General features: G+C 38.2%; 1 protein-coding gene and 1 pseudogene across 1 annotated transcript in view; both read left to right on the top strand.

Moving 5' to 3' along the window:
• The first annotated feature begins 2,740 nt into the window (after positions 1-2,740).
• Positions 2,741-4,227, top strand: LOC115852282 (peptidyl-prolyl cis-trans isomerase FKBP1A pseudogene; annotated as a pseudogene).
• CFLAR (CASP8 and FADD like apoptosis regulator) overlaps positions 2,796-13,700 on the top strand; it is a 94,355-nt gene continuing 83,450 nt past the window's right edge. The window contains exon 1 of the mRNA XM_060302063.1: positions 2,796-2,933. The gene's annotated coding sequence lies outside the window, so the exon portion shown is untranslated. The remainder of the gene's footprint in view (positions 2,934-13,700) is intronic.

Below are 13,700 nucleotides of genomic sequence, written 5' to 3'. Positions count from 1 at the left end.
GTTTTTTTGCTTTTGTTTTTATTTTTGTTTGGGGTCAGAAAATCAGCTTCAGGAACTCAGAAACTAGACCACACAATGGAAATTGCATTGCCTGCCAATAATTATATTAAAAAGGATCTATTGCAGAGTGTTATTTTAACACATATGTTATATATAAAATATATATTATATACTTTATTTTTATATAGTATTACATTTATCATATATTATAAATATAATATTCAAAATGCTTAACTCATTAAATTATTAAATGCCATATATTGTATTAGATTGAATTAACTTTGACACATATAACAATTTAAAACTGGCTTTAGCTGTTTAAAAACAACAACAAAAAAATTCCTTGTCTCAAGGTCTGTATATTTTTCTGTTGAATCTCATATAAAAAAAATTAAAAAAAAAAAACTCTTGAAATGTGGCCCCAAGTTACAAAACTACCTAAAAAGGATTGCTAAAGACTTACATTTCTGGAAATCCATTGCAAAATAAGAACATTAAGTACATTTAAGATGTAAATCAGAAGATTTTGTGCCATTTGGAAAAGTCATGTATTTTCATTTTGTGTTTTAAAACTGAAAGAATAATTCTTAATAATGTTCCAAAGAGTGCCCTGCAAAGCAAATTATGACTAGAAAGAAATATTTTACGTTTAGATTTTTACCAGAGTATTTGTAAATTATTAATTAAATCTCATTATAAATAAAGCATTTAATACCCCATGCAAATGTTCCACCTACTTTAATTTTAATTGCTCAGATCCCAAACTGAATTTGGAAATAATAACAGCATTTAACTTGCCTTTTCCTGCTGACTTGATAATTAACCAAACATCTTTCTAAATGTACTTATTTTAAATACATTGGTCAGACATTTTTACTTATTGTAGAAGAGCAAAGGGATTTTTAAAAAATCTTTACATTACACATTTGAATGAATGACACAGTTAAGTGAATGTTTTGTGATTATAGCTCTTCTTGTGTTATATGTATGATATATTTTATTTCATTTATTCTCTATTGCTACAAAATTTCCTGGGAAATACTGCTCAGGGACATAGTACTGAAGGCCAACTTTGGTTCACAGTAACCATGGCAATAGCTGTCCTAAAAATAAAGAGTCCCTGTATCAGCACAGATGGAATCATCTTACTGAGGAAGAATCAGGTTCACAGGCAGTGGTATCACCTGGACCTGGGAATCCCATGTGATAGTAACATGAGGGTTTAATGCAGATAGAAAAGTTTAAAATTAGATCTTATATTTAGACCAGGATTTCTAGTGAAACATAATTAAAAATTTAAACCGTATCTGTAGATGCTGTATAAGTTCCAACAAGGAAACATGTCACAATTCATGTATTTAACAATACAGGGAGACTTCCCTGGTGGTCCAGTGGGTAAGACTCTGCACTCCCAATGCAGGGGGCCCGGGTTCAATCCCTGGTCGGGGAACTAGATCCCACATGCATGCCGCAACTAAAGATCTCGCATGCCACAACTAAACATGCCGCAACGAAGATCCCGCGTGCTGCAAGTAAGACCTGGCACAGCCAAAATAAATATAACAAATAAATAAATAAATATTAAAAAAAAATACAGAGATTAAACTCAAGGTATTAATTCCTTCATTCATGGCTTATAAATGCTCCCTTATATTTGGCCTGGGTTTATCAGCAATTATAGTTCTGATAAATCAATTTCTACATTTATAAGTAAATGAAAGAAATTTTTACAGCCTTAAACCCTAAACATATTTCTATTATAGCACTAATCATAATGTGTCTTAATTATTCACTCAGTGTCTGACTCCCTCATTAAATCATGGCCTTCTTGAAGATAGGGACTGTACCTTTGTGATAGGTGTTTAGGCAGTGTCTGTTGAATGAATGAATTCAAAATTAAAGATCTAGGGCTTCCCTGGTGGCACAGTGGTTAAGAATCCGCCTGCCAATTCAGGGGACATGGGTTCCAGCCCTGGTCCGGGAAGATCGCACGTGCCAGGGAGAAACTAAGCCCGTGCGCCACAGCTATTGAGTCTGTGCTCTAGAGCCCATGGGCTACAGCTACTGAGCCTGCGCGCCATAACTACTGAAGCCCATGTGCCTAGAGCCTGAGCTCTGCAACAAGAGAAGCCACTGCAATGAGAAGCCCGCGCATCACAACAAAGAGTAGGCCCCACTCGCTGCAACTAGAGAAAGCAACGAAGACCCAACGCAGTCAAAAATAAATGAATAAAATAAATAAATGTATTAAAAAAAGTTTATATTAAGAAAACAAAATTAGAGATCTAAATATACAAGTGAGGTAATAGAGATGATTAGTCACAGATTAACACCTTATCTATGAATCAATAAAGGGTTAGTGGGAATGAAGGATTGGAGAGGGTCACATATTTTCCAATGTCTAAGAGGCTTCATTGGTTCCAATTGCCTACAAGAAAACAGATCACTTACAAAAGGCCTGTGATGGTAACCTGGGCACATTTTCCAGGACTGGGAGGCATTTCCCCAATCCCTTGGCGAGGATGTTAGAACTGAGCTAAGCCTAAGCTTTCTGACACATGCTATGTAACCTTCCCCTACTTGCTGATGAGTTGGTAATAAAAATACTAACCATCAGAGGTCAAGACTAATTTCTGGCAGCCGTTCCGCGGAGGGACGAGGCACAGCCGCGGAACCGCCGCCAGATTCGCTCTCTGTCCACGCCGCCTGTCGCGCCGGCCGTCGCGCCGCCCGCCCTCCCACCAGCCCCGCATCCGCCGCCGCCGCCGCCGCCACCGCCATGGGAGTGCAGGTGGAGACCATCTCCCCCGGAGACGGGCGCACCTTCCCGAAGCGCGGCCAGACCTGCGTGGTACAATACACCGGGATGCTTGAAGATGGAAAGAAATTCGATTCCTCCCGGGACAGAAACAAGCCCTTTAAGTTTGTGCTGGGTAAGCAGGAGGTGATCCGAGGCTGGGAAGAAGGGGTTGCCCAGATGAGCGTGGGTCAGAGAGCCAAGCTATCTCCCCAGACTATGCCTATGGCGCCACTGGGCACCCAGGCATCATCCCACCAAATGCCACTCTCGTCTTTGATGTGGAGCTTCTAAAACTGGAATGACAGGAATGGCCTCCTCCCTGATCTCCTCATTCTTGGATGTGCCATGGAAGGATCTGGCGCCTCCAGGTGCGCACAGCGAGTCCGTAGGGAGCTTTTCCCGATGTTCCACTACACTCTTCGTAAAAACATCTTCCCTGACTGAATGTGTTCTGTCACCGGCTTTGCTCTTCCCCTTTCTCCTCGTGTGTGTGTTGACCTGAACTATATGCCATAAACCTCAAGTTACCCATTTTAGTTTGTTTTCGTTTTGGGGTGAAGATTGAGTTTCAGTCCTTTGGATCTAGGTTTCCAGTTAAGTACTAGTCAAGTATTAACAGCACAAATAATGGGTTAACTTTAGAATAGGAATTGGTGTTGGGGGGAGTGCAAGAATCTTTATTTTATCTTATTTTTGGATGAAAGTTTTATCTATTATATATTAAACATTCTTGCTGCTGCGCTGCAAAGCCATAGCAGATTTAAGGCGCTTTTGAGGGCCGAATTATTCTCCAAGTTGAGAGATGTCCTCGGGTTGAATTAAAAGCCCTACCCAAAACTGAAGTGGGAAGGGGAGAGCCTTTGCCTCCACTGTCCCACCCCCACCCTCCCCTTAACCCTCTTCCTTTTGAAAGCAGATCATTTTCACTGAGATGTTGGACACTACAGGTGTGTGTCACCGGGCCAGCAGGGACCTCTGAAGCCTTCTTCATGGCCTGGCTTTTTTTTTTTTTTTCCATCCTGTGGTTTTTCTAATGGATATTTAGGACTTTTGTAATCTCATAGCTATCCAGGCTCCACTTCCTAAATTTTAAGAACTTTAACCGAAAGTTAAATTGAAGGTGCTGTTTGTAGACACTTAACACCCATGAAAGCCCAGCCATCATGACAAATCCTTGAGTGTCGTCTTAAGAAAATGATGCTGGTCATCACAGCTTCAGCATCTCCTGTTTTTTGACGCTCAGCTCCCCCTGCTGATCTCAGAGTTTCCTGGCTTCTCCTTCCTCCCTCTCACCCTCTGCTGTCCTGTGTAGTGATTTGGTGGGAGAAATTACTGCCTACTCGCCCACCCCTACCCCACCCCCTGCACTACATATGAGTTTCAAGTTTTATTATTGCAATAAAAGTGCTTTATGCTGGCTTTTCTCAAAAAAAAAAAAGACTAATTTCTGCTAAATGCAACCAACCAATTACCCTATGGCTGTTGCATGCAATAAATATTTCTCATTCAATACATTGGTCATTTTTTGTTTTGTTTTCTCAAGATTACAAGGAACACAACCCCTGCATGCAAATAAGGCATGCCTGCCCAACCTTCCTCCAAAGTCCAAGTCAAGAAGCTTCAGGGAGTTACAACTAGAAAAAAGACATCTCAGCTCCTTTTCTTCGAATTTTATTCATTAACATAAATATTTAGCGAGCACCTCCTAGGTACCAGGGATCTTTATGGCACAAAGTATACATCAATGAACAACACAGACAAATTTCTCTCCTCTTGGTACTTACATACAGGTGAAGGATTATCATTACTAATAGTGGGTCTATTCTCTACCTGGCAGGCACGAGAGACATTTTGTCCACATGCAGTATATTTTGCCAACCAAAGTTTTTTTTTTTCCTAAGACTATAAATCTGATATTGCAGTTTGTCAGTGAGTCTTGATTCTTGATAATGACCTTTCCCTCCCATAAACTGCTCAGAACTTTGTACCCTCCTAGTAAAATATATCTTGCCTTACCTTGTAGCTCAGTTATTTTTATACTTGCTTTATTCTCTAGCATGTTTTAAATTCTTGAAAATCTTACCTTGTTTATTCTTTTGTCTCCTACACAGTGCCTTACACATGATAAATGTTCAACAAATGTTTAATTTGGACTTAATTCTGGTTTTTAAAATGGAGGCATAGTTAACATACAACATTACATTAGTTTCAGGTGTACAACACAATGATTTGATATTTGTATATATTGTGAAGTGATCACCACAATGTCTAGTTCATATCCATCATCATACATAGACATAGAATTTTTTTTCTTATGATGAGAACGTTTAAGATTTACTCTCTTGTGGACTTCCCTGGTGGTGCAGTGGTTAAGACTCTGCACTCCCAATGCAGGAGCCTGGGTTTGATCCCTGGTCAGGCAACTAGATCCCACATGCATGCCGCAACTAAAAATTCACATGCCACAATTAAGGGGCTGGCGTACTGCAACTAAGGAGCCTGCCTGCTGCAACTAAGACCCAGTGCAACTAAATAAATTAAATAAATAAATAAATATTTAAAAATTTACTCTCTTAGCAGCTTTCAGATATACAATACAGTATTACTAACTCTAGTCACCATGCTGTACACCACATCCCCATGACTTATTTATTTGATAACTGGAAGTTTGTACCTTTGACCCCCTTCACCCATTTTCCCCCATCCCCCCACCCTTTGCCTCTGGCAACCACCAATCTCTTCTCTGTATCTATGAGCTTGGCTGGTTTGTTTTTCTTTTTTTTTCCTTTTTGGATTGCACATGTAAGTGAGATCACATGGTATTTGTCTTTCTCTGTCTGACTTATTTCACTTAGCATAAAACCCTCAAGATCCATTTCTATTTCACAAATGGCAAGATTTCATTCTTTTTTTATGACTGAATAATGTTCCATTGTACATATACATACCACATTTTCTTTATTTATTCATCTGTCAATGGACACATATTATTTCTGTATCTTGGCTTTTGCAAATAATGCTGCAATGAACATGGGGGTGCAGGTATCTTTTCAAGTTAATGTTTTTGTTTTCTTCGGATAAATACCCAGAAGTAGAATTGCTAGATAATAGAGTATTTCTATTTAAAAATTTCTGAGGAACCTCCACACTGTTTTCCATAGTGGCTGCACCAATTTACATTCCTACCATATGTGTAAGAGGGTTCCATTTTCTCTCCATCCTTGGCAACACTTGTTATTTCTTGTTTTTTTGTTTTTGATAATAGCCATTCTAACAAGTGTGAGGTGATATCTCATTGTCTGATTTTCGTTCCCCTGATGATTAGTGATGTTGAGTATCTTTTCATGAACCTGTGGGCCATCTGTATGACTTCTCTGAAAGAACATCTATTCATTACTTCTGTTTTTTAACAAAGACTTTATCACAATTCTTATAATGAGTATAGTTCTCATTTAAACTAGTTATACACAATTAAACTACTTTCCTTTCACAGTGCTTTGTGAAAAAGAAACCTCAATAAATATTTGCCGAACAGAATTGAACATGTTTAAAGTAATTTTACTTACTTAAAATTTTTTAAATCAGTTCTTATGAGGACTGTAAATTCCTCTTTTGCCTAACCACCTAAAATCAATCCTTTAAAAAGGAAATAAAAGAGTAACTGAGGAAATAAAAACATAACCATCAGATTTTTAAAAATTGTGGTATGGTTGCTTTATAATGTTGTGTTAGTTTCTCCTGTACAACAAAGTGAATCAGTTATATGTATGCATATATCCCCTCCTTCTTGGACCTCCCTGCCACCCACCTAGGTCACCACAGAGCACCAAGCTGAGCTCCCTGGGCTATACAGCAGGTTCCCACAAGCCATCTGTTTTATACATGGTAGTGTATATATGTCAGTCCCAATCTCCCAATTCATCCCAATTCCCCTTCCCCCCTCCCCACTCTGTGTCCACACATCCATTCTCTACATCTGCGTCTCTATTCCTGCCCTGCAAATAGGTTCATCTGTACCAATTTTCCTAGATTCCACATATATGCGTCAATATATATTTGTTTTTCTCTTTCTGACTTACTTCACTCTGTATGACAGACTCTAGGTCCATCCACCTCACTACAAATGGCCTGATTTCATTCCTTTTTATGGCTGAGTAATATTCCTTTGTATATATGTACCACATCTTCTCTATCCATTCATCTGTCGATGGACACTTAGGCTGCTTCCATGTCCTGGCTATTGTAAATAGAGCTGCAATAAGCATTGTGGTACATGACTCTTTTTGAATTATGGTTTTCTCAGGGCATATGCCCAGTAGTGGGATTGCTGGGTCATATGGTAGTTCTATTTTTAGGTTTTAAGGAACCTCCATACTGTTCTCCATAGTGGCTGTATCAATTTACATTCCCACCAACAGTGCAAGAGGGTTCCCTTTTCTTCACACCCTCTCCAGCATTTGTTGTTTGTAGATTTTCTGATGATGCCCATTCTAACTGGTGTGAGGTGATACCTCATTGTAGTTTTGATTTGCATTTCTCTAATAATTAGTGATATTGAGCAGCTTTTCTTGTGCTTCTTGGCCATCTGTACGTCTTCTTTGGAGAAATGTCTATTTAGGTCTTCTGCCCATTTTTTGATTGGGTTATTTATTTATTTATTGATATTGAACTGCATGAGCTGTTTGTGTATTTTGGAGATTAATCCCTTGTCAGTTTCTTCATTTGCAAATATTTTCTCCCATTCTGAGAGTTGTCTTTTTGTCTTATTTACAGTTTTCTTTGCTGTGCAAAAGCTTTTAAGTTTCATTAGGTCCTATTTGTTTATTTTTGTTTTTACTTTCATTACTCTAGGAGATGGATCAAAAAAGATCTTGCTGTGATTTATGTCAAAGAGTGTTCTTCCTATGTTTTCCTCTAAGAGTTTTATAGTGTCTGGTCTTACATTTAGGTCTTGAATCCATTTTGAGTTTATTTTTGTGTATGGTGTTAGGGAGTGTTCTAATTTCCTTCTTTTATATATAGCTGTCCAGTTTTCCCAGCACCACTTATTGAAGAGACTGTCTTTTCTCCATTGTATATCCTTGCCTCCTTTGTCATAGATTAGGTGACCATAGGTGCATGGGTTTATCTCTGGGCTTTCTATCCTGTTCCATTGATCTATATGTCTGTTTTTGTGCCAGTACCATACTGACTTGATTACTGTAGCTTTGTAGTATAGTCTGAAGTCAGGGAGCCTGATTCCTCCAGCTCTGTTTTTCTTTCTCAAGATTGTTTTATCTATTTGGGGTCTTTTGTGTTTCCATATAAATTGTAAAATTTTGTGTTCTAATTCTGTGAAAAATGCCACTGGCAATTTGATAGGGATTCCATTGAATCTGTAGATTGCTTTGGGTAGTAAAGTCATTTTCACAATACTGATTCTTCCAATCCAAGAACATGGTATATCTGTGCATCTGTTTGTGTCATCTTTGATTCTTTCATCAGTTTTTTATAGTTTTCTGAGTACAGGTCTTTTGCCTCCTTAGGTAGGTTTATTCCTAGGTATATTATTTTTTTGTTGTTGCGATGGTAAATGGGATTGTTTCCTTAATTTCTCTTTCTGATATTTCATTGTTAGTGTATAGGAATGCAAAAGATTTCTGCACATTAATTTTGTATCCTGCAATTTTACCAAACTCATTGATTAGCTCTAGTAGTTTTCTGGTGGCATTTTTAGGATTTTCTATGTATGGTATCATGTCACCTGCAAACAGTGACAATTTGGGTTTTTTTTAAAGATTAGGAAAGTAAGTTTTGTTTTTTGTTTTTTGTGTTTTTTTGGCTGTGTTGGGTCTTCATTGCTGCATGCGGGCTTGCTCTAGTTGTAGCGAGTGGGGGCTACTCTTCATTGTGGTGCACAGGCTTCTCATTGTCGTGGCTTCTCCTGTTGAGGAGCATGGGCTCTAGGCACATGGGCTTCAGTAGTTGTGGCATGCAGGCTCAGTAATTGTGGCTCACGGGCTCTAGAGCTCAGGCTCAGTAGTTGTGGAGCACAGGTTTAGTTGCTCCACAGCATGTGGGATCTTCCCAGACCAGGGATCAAACCCATGTCTCCTGCATTGGCAGGCAGATTCTTAACCACTGTGCCACCAGGGAAGTCCCAACAGTAACAATTTTACTTCTTCTTTTCCAATTTTTATTCCTTTTATTTCTTTTCCTTCTCTGATTGCTGTGGCTAGGACTTCCAAAACTATGTTGAATAATAGTGGCGAGAGTGGACATCCTTGTCTTGTTCCTGATCTTAGAGGAAATACTTTCAATTTTTCACCATTGAGAATGATGTTTGCTGTGGGTTTGTCATATATGACCTTTATTATGTTGAGGTAGGTTGCCTCTATGCCTAATTTCTGGAGAGTTTTTATCATAAATTGGGGTTGAATTTTATCAAAAGCTTTTAACCATCAGATTTTGAAAGTTTCATAATATGTCAGAAATCTTCATCTTGATCAAACTAGAGAATTTCACCCAATTTATGCATTCATCTCCTCTCTCTTTTTTAATCTACTTAAACATTTACCATGCTTGCTTCATATATTACATCATTTCTTCCTTCTTTCCATTATCCTTCAAAGTCAATTGATTATTCTTGCTAAGTAATAATAAAGACCATAATAAAATGTATAATTCCAAAGAGTTACAAAAGCTAAAATAACAAAGTGGCCCACATTTGCAGATATGTAGTGGGTTTACGTGGCAGTCTGGGCTACGTGAGAGGTGGCCTGAGTATGTCAGTCATAGAGTGGGGCTGACCTGGTCATGTAGATTAATAGGAAGCATTCTTGTCTGTGCTCAAGGTCCTATGGTCACCATAGGCCACAGGAGACACTGAGACATCTGTTTGCTAAGTCGTGAACCACAAAGATTTAGCTGCAATGCCACAAGCATTCCAAAGCTCAACATCTAACAACTGTTTGAAGCCCCAGGCTGTTTTCTCTGATGTCCCACATTCCTTTTCACTCCCTGTCTTACTTACTGGAACCTAATTCCTGCCACAAATGTAATAAGTCCCATTTCTTCAAGCCCTCAGCACAATGCTTATACTCAATTTACAATTTATCTCATTCTACTTTGCATGACTCTTATCTTGCCTCTAGATTAACTCCTTGAGACTAAGACTAGGTATTTTCATCTTTTTCTTCTCACTACTCCCCTGTCATCCCATTGTAGGTCCAGATGGTCCAGATGTTCACCAAAATAAAAATAAAGTTGTGTTCCAGAACTTCTTTGGTTTTATCCTCCTTTGGGACCACTAGAGCTGCACCACCCATTCTGGTTTATTTTAGGGTTGAGCACATAAGCCACATATGACTACATAGACATGTAAGCATTGTTTATACAGCAGAAGGATGTCCACGTGTTTTTAACGAAGAGCAATATGATTAGAAATCCATGTGTGTAGAAGGCTAATTTTTTAATGACAACTATAGAAGTCAGCACTTCCAAAAATTAATTTTTTCAGCAATATAAAAGATGTCCAAAAATACTTTCTTCAACTTTATTTATACAAAAGTGCCCTGCTGTAGAGTTAGTATTTGTGCCAATAGCATTAGCAGTTATTGCTCAATTGTGACTGAGGCAGCAATAATAGTTATTTCTCATAAGGCATATTTGATATGAGGATATATTTCAATTCAGGTTCCAAATTTATATGGCAAATGCTACTGAAATTCTCAACTTTCAACTTGATGAAACTTTCACAGCACCCAGGTGGATCCCAACATTGCCTGCTTAGAGTTTGGTCAGATGGTTAGAAAGTTTAAATTAATTCTGTAAATAGTTTTATTGAGATATAATTGACATATAACATTGCATTTGTTTTAGGTGTACAACGTAATGATTTGGTATATGTATATATTACAAAATGATTACCAGAATAAGGTTAGTTAACATCCATCATCTCACATAGTTACACGTTTTTTTCCTTGTGATGAGAACTTTTAAGACCCATTCCCTTAAAATTTCCTGGAAATTTTTCACAGGAAAACTGGTGGGAATGGCGGGTGGCCTATCTAGTATAGCTCCTGAGGACTGGGGTAGAGGGCATTTACCAAGTCAGGTCTGAAAAGCGTGCTGAAAGCAAGAGGCAGAAAATCCTGTCCAAATGGATTGTGCAATTACAAAGAATGTGTGCATAAATTAAAATTCAAGGGGATTGTCAAGCCAGGCAGGGAAAGAATATAAATGGGACAATTCTGGACAGTAAATGACAGGCCATCTGAATGAAAGCTGGTGACAGCTGATATTGCCTGAGGCTGGATCTCACATTTTAGGACTGATCTGATTCATTTAAAGAGTCTGGAATGGAGCAGACACTAAACTTCATATTCTGGCAAAGTTCCAGCAATACTGTGTCTGTAGTTCGGTCAGTTCCAGTCCAAATGGAAAGTTATGGGACAGATTGATCAGTCAGTCATTTCATATCAATGGTTTAAAGCAATTTATCGTGTTATTTGGTATTATTTTATCCATCTTTCTTGTACTTGGGTTTCATTGAGTTTCTTTGATCTATGGATTATAGTTTTTATCTAATTTGAAGTTTTCAGTCATTTTTCTTCAAGTATTTTTTTCTGTCTCCCACACCCTTTTTTCAGAGACTCCAGTTACATGTATGTTAGGTTGCTTAAAGTTATATTACAGCTTCCCTGACACTGTTTTTTTTTTTTATCTGTGTGTTTCATTTTAGATAGTTTCTATTGTTATGCCTTCAGATTCACTAATCTTTTCTTCTTGAGTATGTCATCTGCTGCTAACTTCATGCAATATATTTTTCACCTCAGACATTGTAGTTTGCATCTAGGACTTTAATGTGGGTCTTTTAATCTTTCATATATTGACTTAACATGCTCAATTTTTCCTCTGTCTTCTTGAACATATGGAATAGTATCTGTTTTAGTATCCCTGTCTACTACTTCTATGATCTGTGGTATTTCTGAGTCTAATTCTAGTAATTGATTGTTGTCTTCATTATAGATTGTATTTTCCTGGTTCCTTGCATTTTTGTAATTTTCTGATTAAATGCCAGACATTGGGAACTTTACCTTGTTGGGGCTGGATATTTTTGTATTCCTGTAAATATTTTTGAGATTTGTTCTAGAAATGCAGTTAAATTATTTATAAACAGTTAAATCTTTTTGAGGCTTGCTCTTCAACTTTGTTATGTAGGATTAGAGTTGCCTTTAGTCTAGGGCTATTTTTCCTCTACTACTCAGAACCATGAATTATAAGATTTTCCATTCTGTCTGGTATGAACTTGAACTATTCTTGTCCTTGCATGAGCTTCGAGAATTGTTTCCTTTGCTCCTTTCAGGTAGTTCTTCTCCAGGCTTGTATGGTTTCCTTCCTTGTATGCACTGATTAGTATTCAGCTGAAAACTTGAGGGAGACTCTCAGAAATTCCCTAGAGCAGTCTCTCTGTGCAGGTCTCTGACCTCTGAAACTTCACCCTGTGAACTTTAGCCACTGTGGCTCCCTGGACTCTGTCTCCTCAATTTAAAGAGACTGCCAGGCTCTGCTTGAGTTCCCTCTCCCTGTGTCATGACCTGGAAACTCTTTCTAGGCAGCATGCTAGGGTAATCATAGGGCTTACCTCTCTGGAGGATCACTGTCCTGCACTGCTTGATGTCCAATGTCTGAAAATTATTGTTTTTTACATTTTGTCCATCTGGTTTTTTAGTTGTCTCAGGCAGGAGGGTACTCCAGGACTTGTTACTACATTTTGCCCGAGAACTTATGAAGTCAACAGAACCACCAGTGGTTGCATGGACTGCATCTGAGCTCCTCCACATCCTGAGATTTACATGGCATTACATTTGCAAAGAATACAGCAGACCTAGAAATTTTATCCATTCATTCAGCAAATATTTAAACACTGATAGAGATGGCTAGCTTTCCACTACAATCTGCCGCCTTTCTATCTTACAGGATTGTCCTTGGGAAGTGGCTGCCAGGCCAGGGACTATGGTTTTCCAGACACACACACCCCCCCCCCACACACACACACCTTGCTTTCTCAGTGGCCATATGTCTAGTTTTCACCAATGAAATGTGAGTGGAAATGAGGTGTGTCATTTTTAGGGCAAGGATGTTAAGAAGCAGATATGTTTCTTCACACTCTTTCCCCTTCTGCTGACTGAATGCTGAGGATAACAAGTACCCTTGGAATGGTGAGGCCAAAACATGAAAGGAGTCTCAATCCCTGAAATCACTGCATGGAGGGAAGCTGCCTGCCAGAAACACCTGTATTGATCAGCTAGGTGATGACAAAATAAACTTCCATTGTGTTAAGCTACGGCTATTTTGGGGTTACTTTGTTAAAGCAGTGAGTGTTATCCTACTAATACAGGGACCTACTGTGCACCAAGCAGTGTGTTAAATGCTGGATGGTCAATGAGAAACAAAAATGTAATGATCCCTAGCTCATGGATCTTAAAGGTTAGTCAAGAAAGATAAACAAGGAAAGAAACATATATATAGTTACACCCTGCAAAGCACCTCCTTAGTTCATGTGTTCCTAGTAGAATACATCTTGCTTTTAATACCCAAACTTCAAAGAATATATTTTCCTTTATACAGTGTTTTTGACTAACATTTATATAGGAAATGTTTATACTTGTATCCTCCCCAAAGTCAATACAACATTTTAAAACAAAATGATGTGTGTGAAAAATTTTGTATTGCATTTTGAATACAATTGGTAGGATATCAGGATCACAAATAGATATTTTTCCAGTGTTTTATTTTCAAACATTTCAAATATGTAAATCAGAAAGGTTTAAAGAATACACATATATCTTTCACCTAGAGTCACCAATTGATAATATTTAGCCACTTTGTTTCATTTTTCTTGAGACAGACATACACA

This window comes from Globicephala melas, chromosome 7 (genome assembly GCF_963455315.2).
Source record: "Globicephala melas chromosome 7, mGloMel1.2, whole genome shotgun sequence".
NCBI classification, from domain to species: domain Eukaryota; kingdom Metazoa; phylum Chordata; class Mammalia; order Artiodactyla; family Delphinidae; genus Globicephala; species Globicephala melas.
Note: the sequence above shows the minus strand (reverse complement) of the source record. Positions and strands in the feature narration are given on the sequence as shown.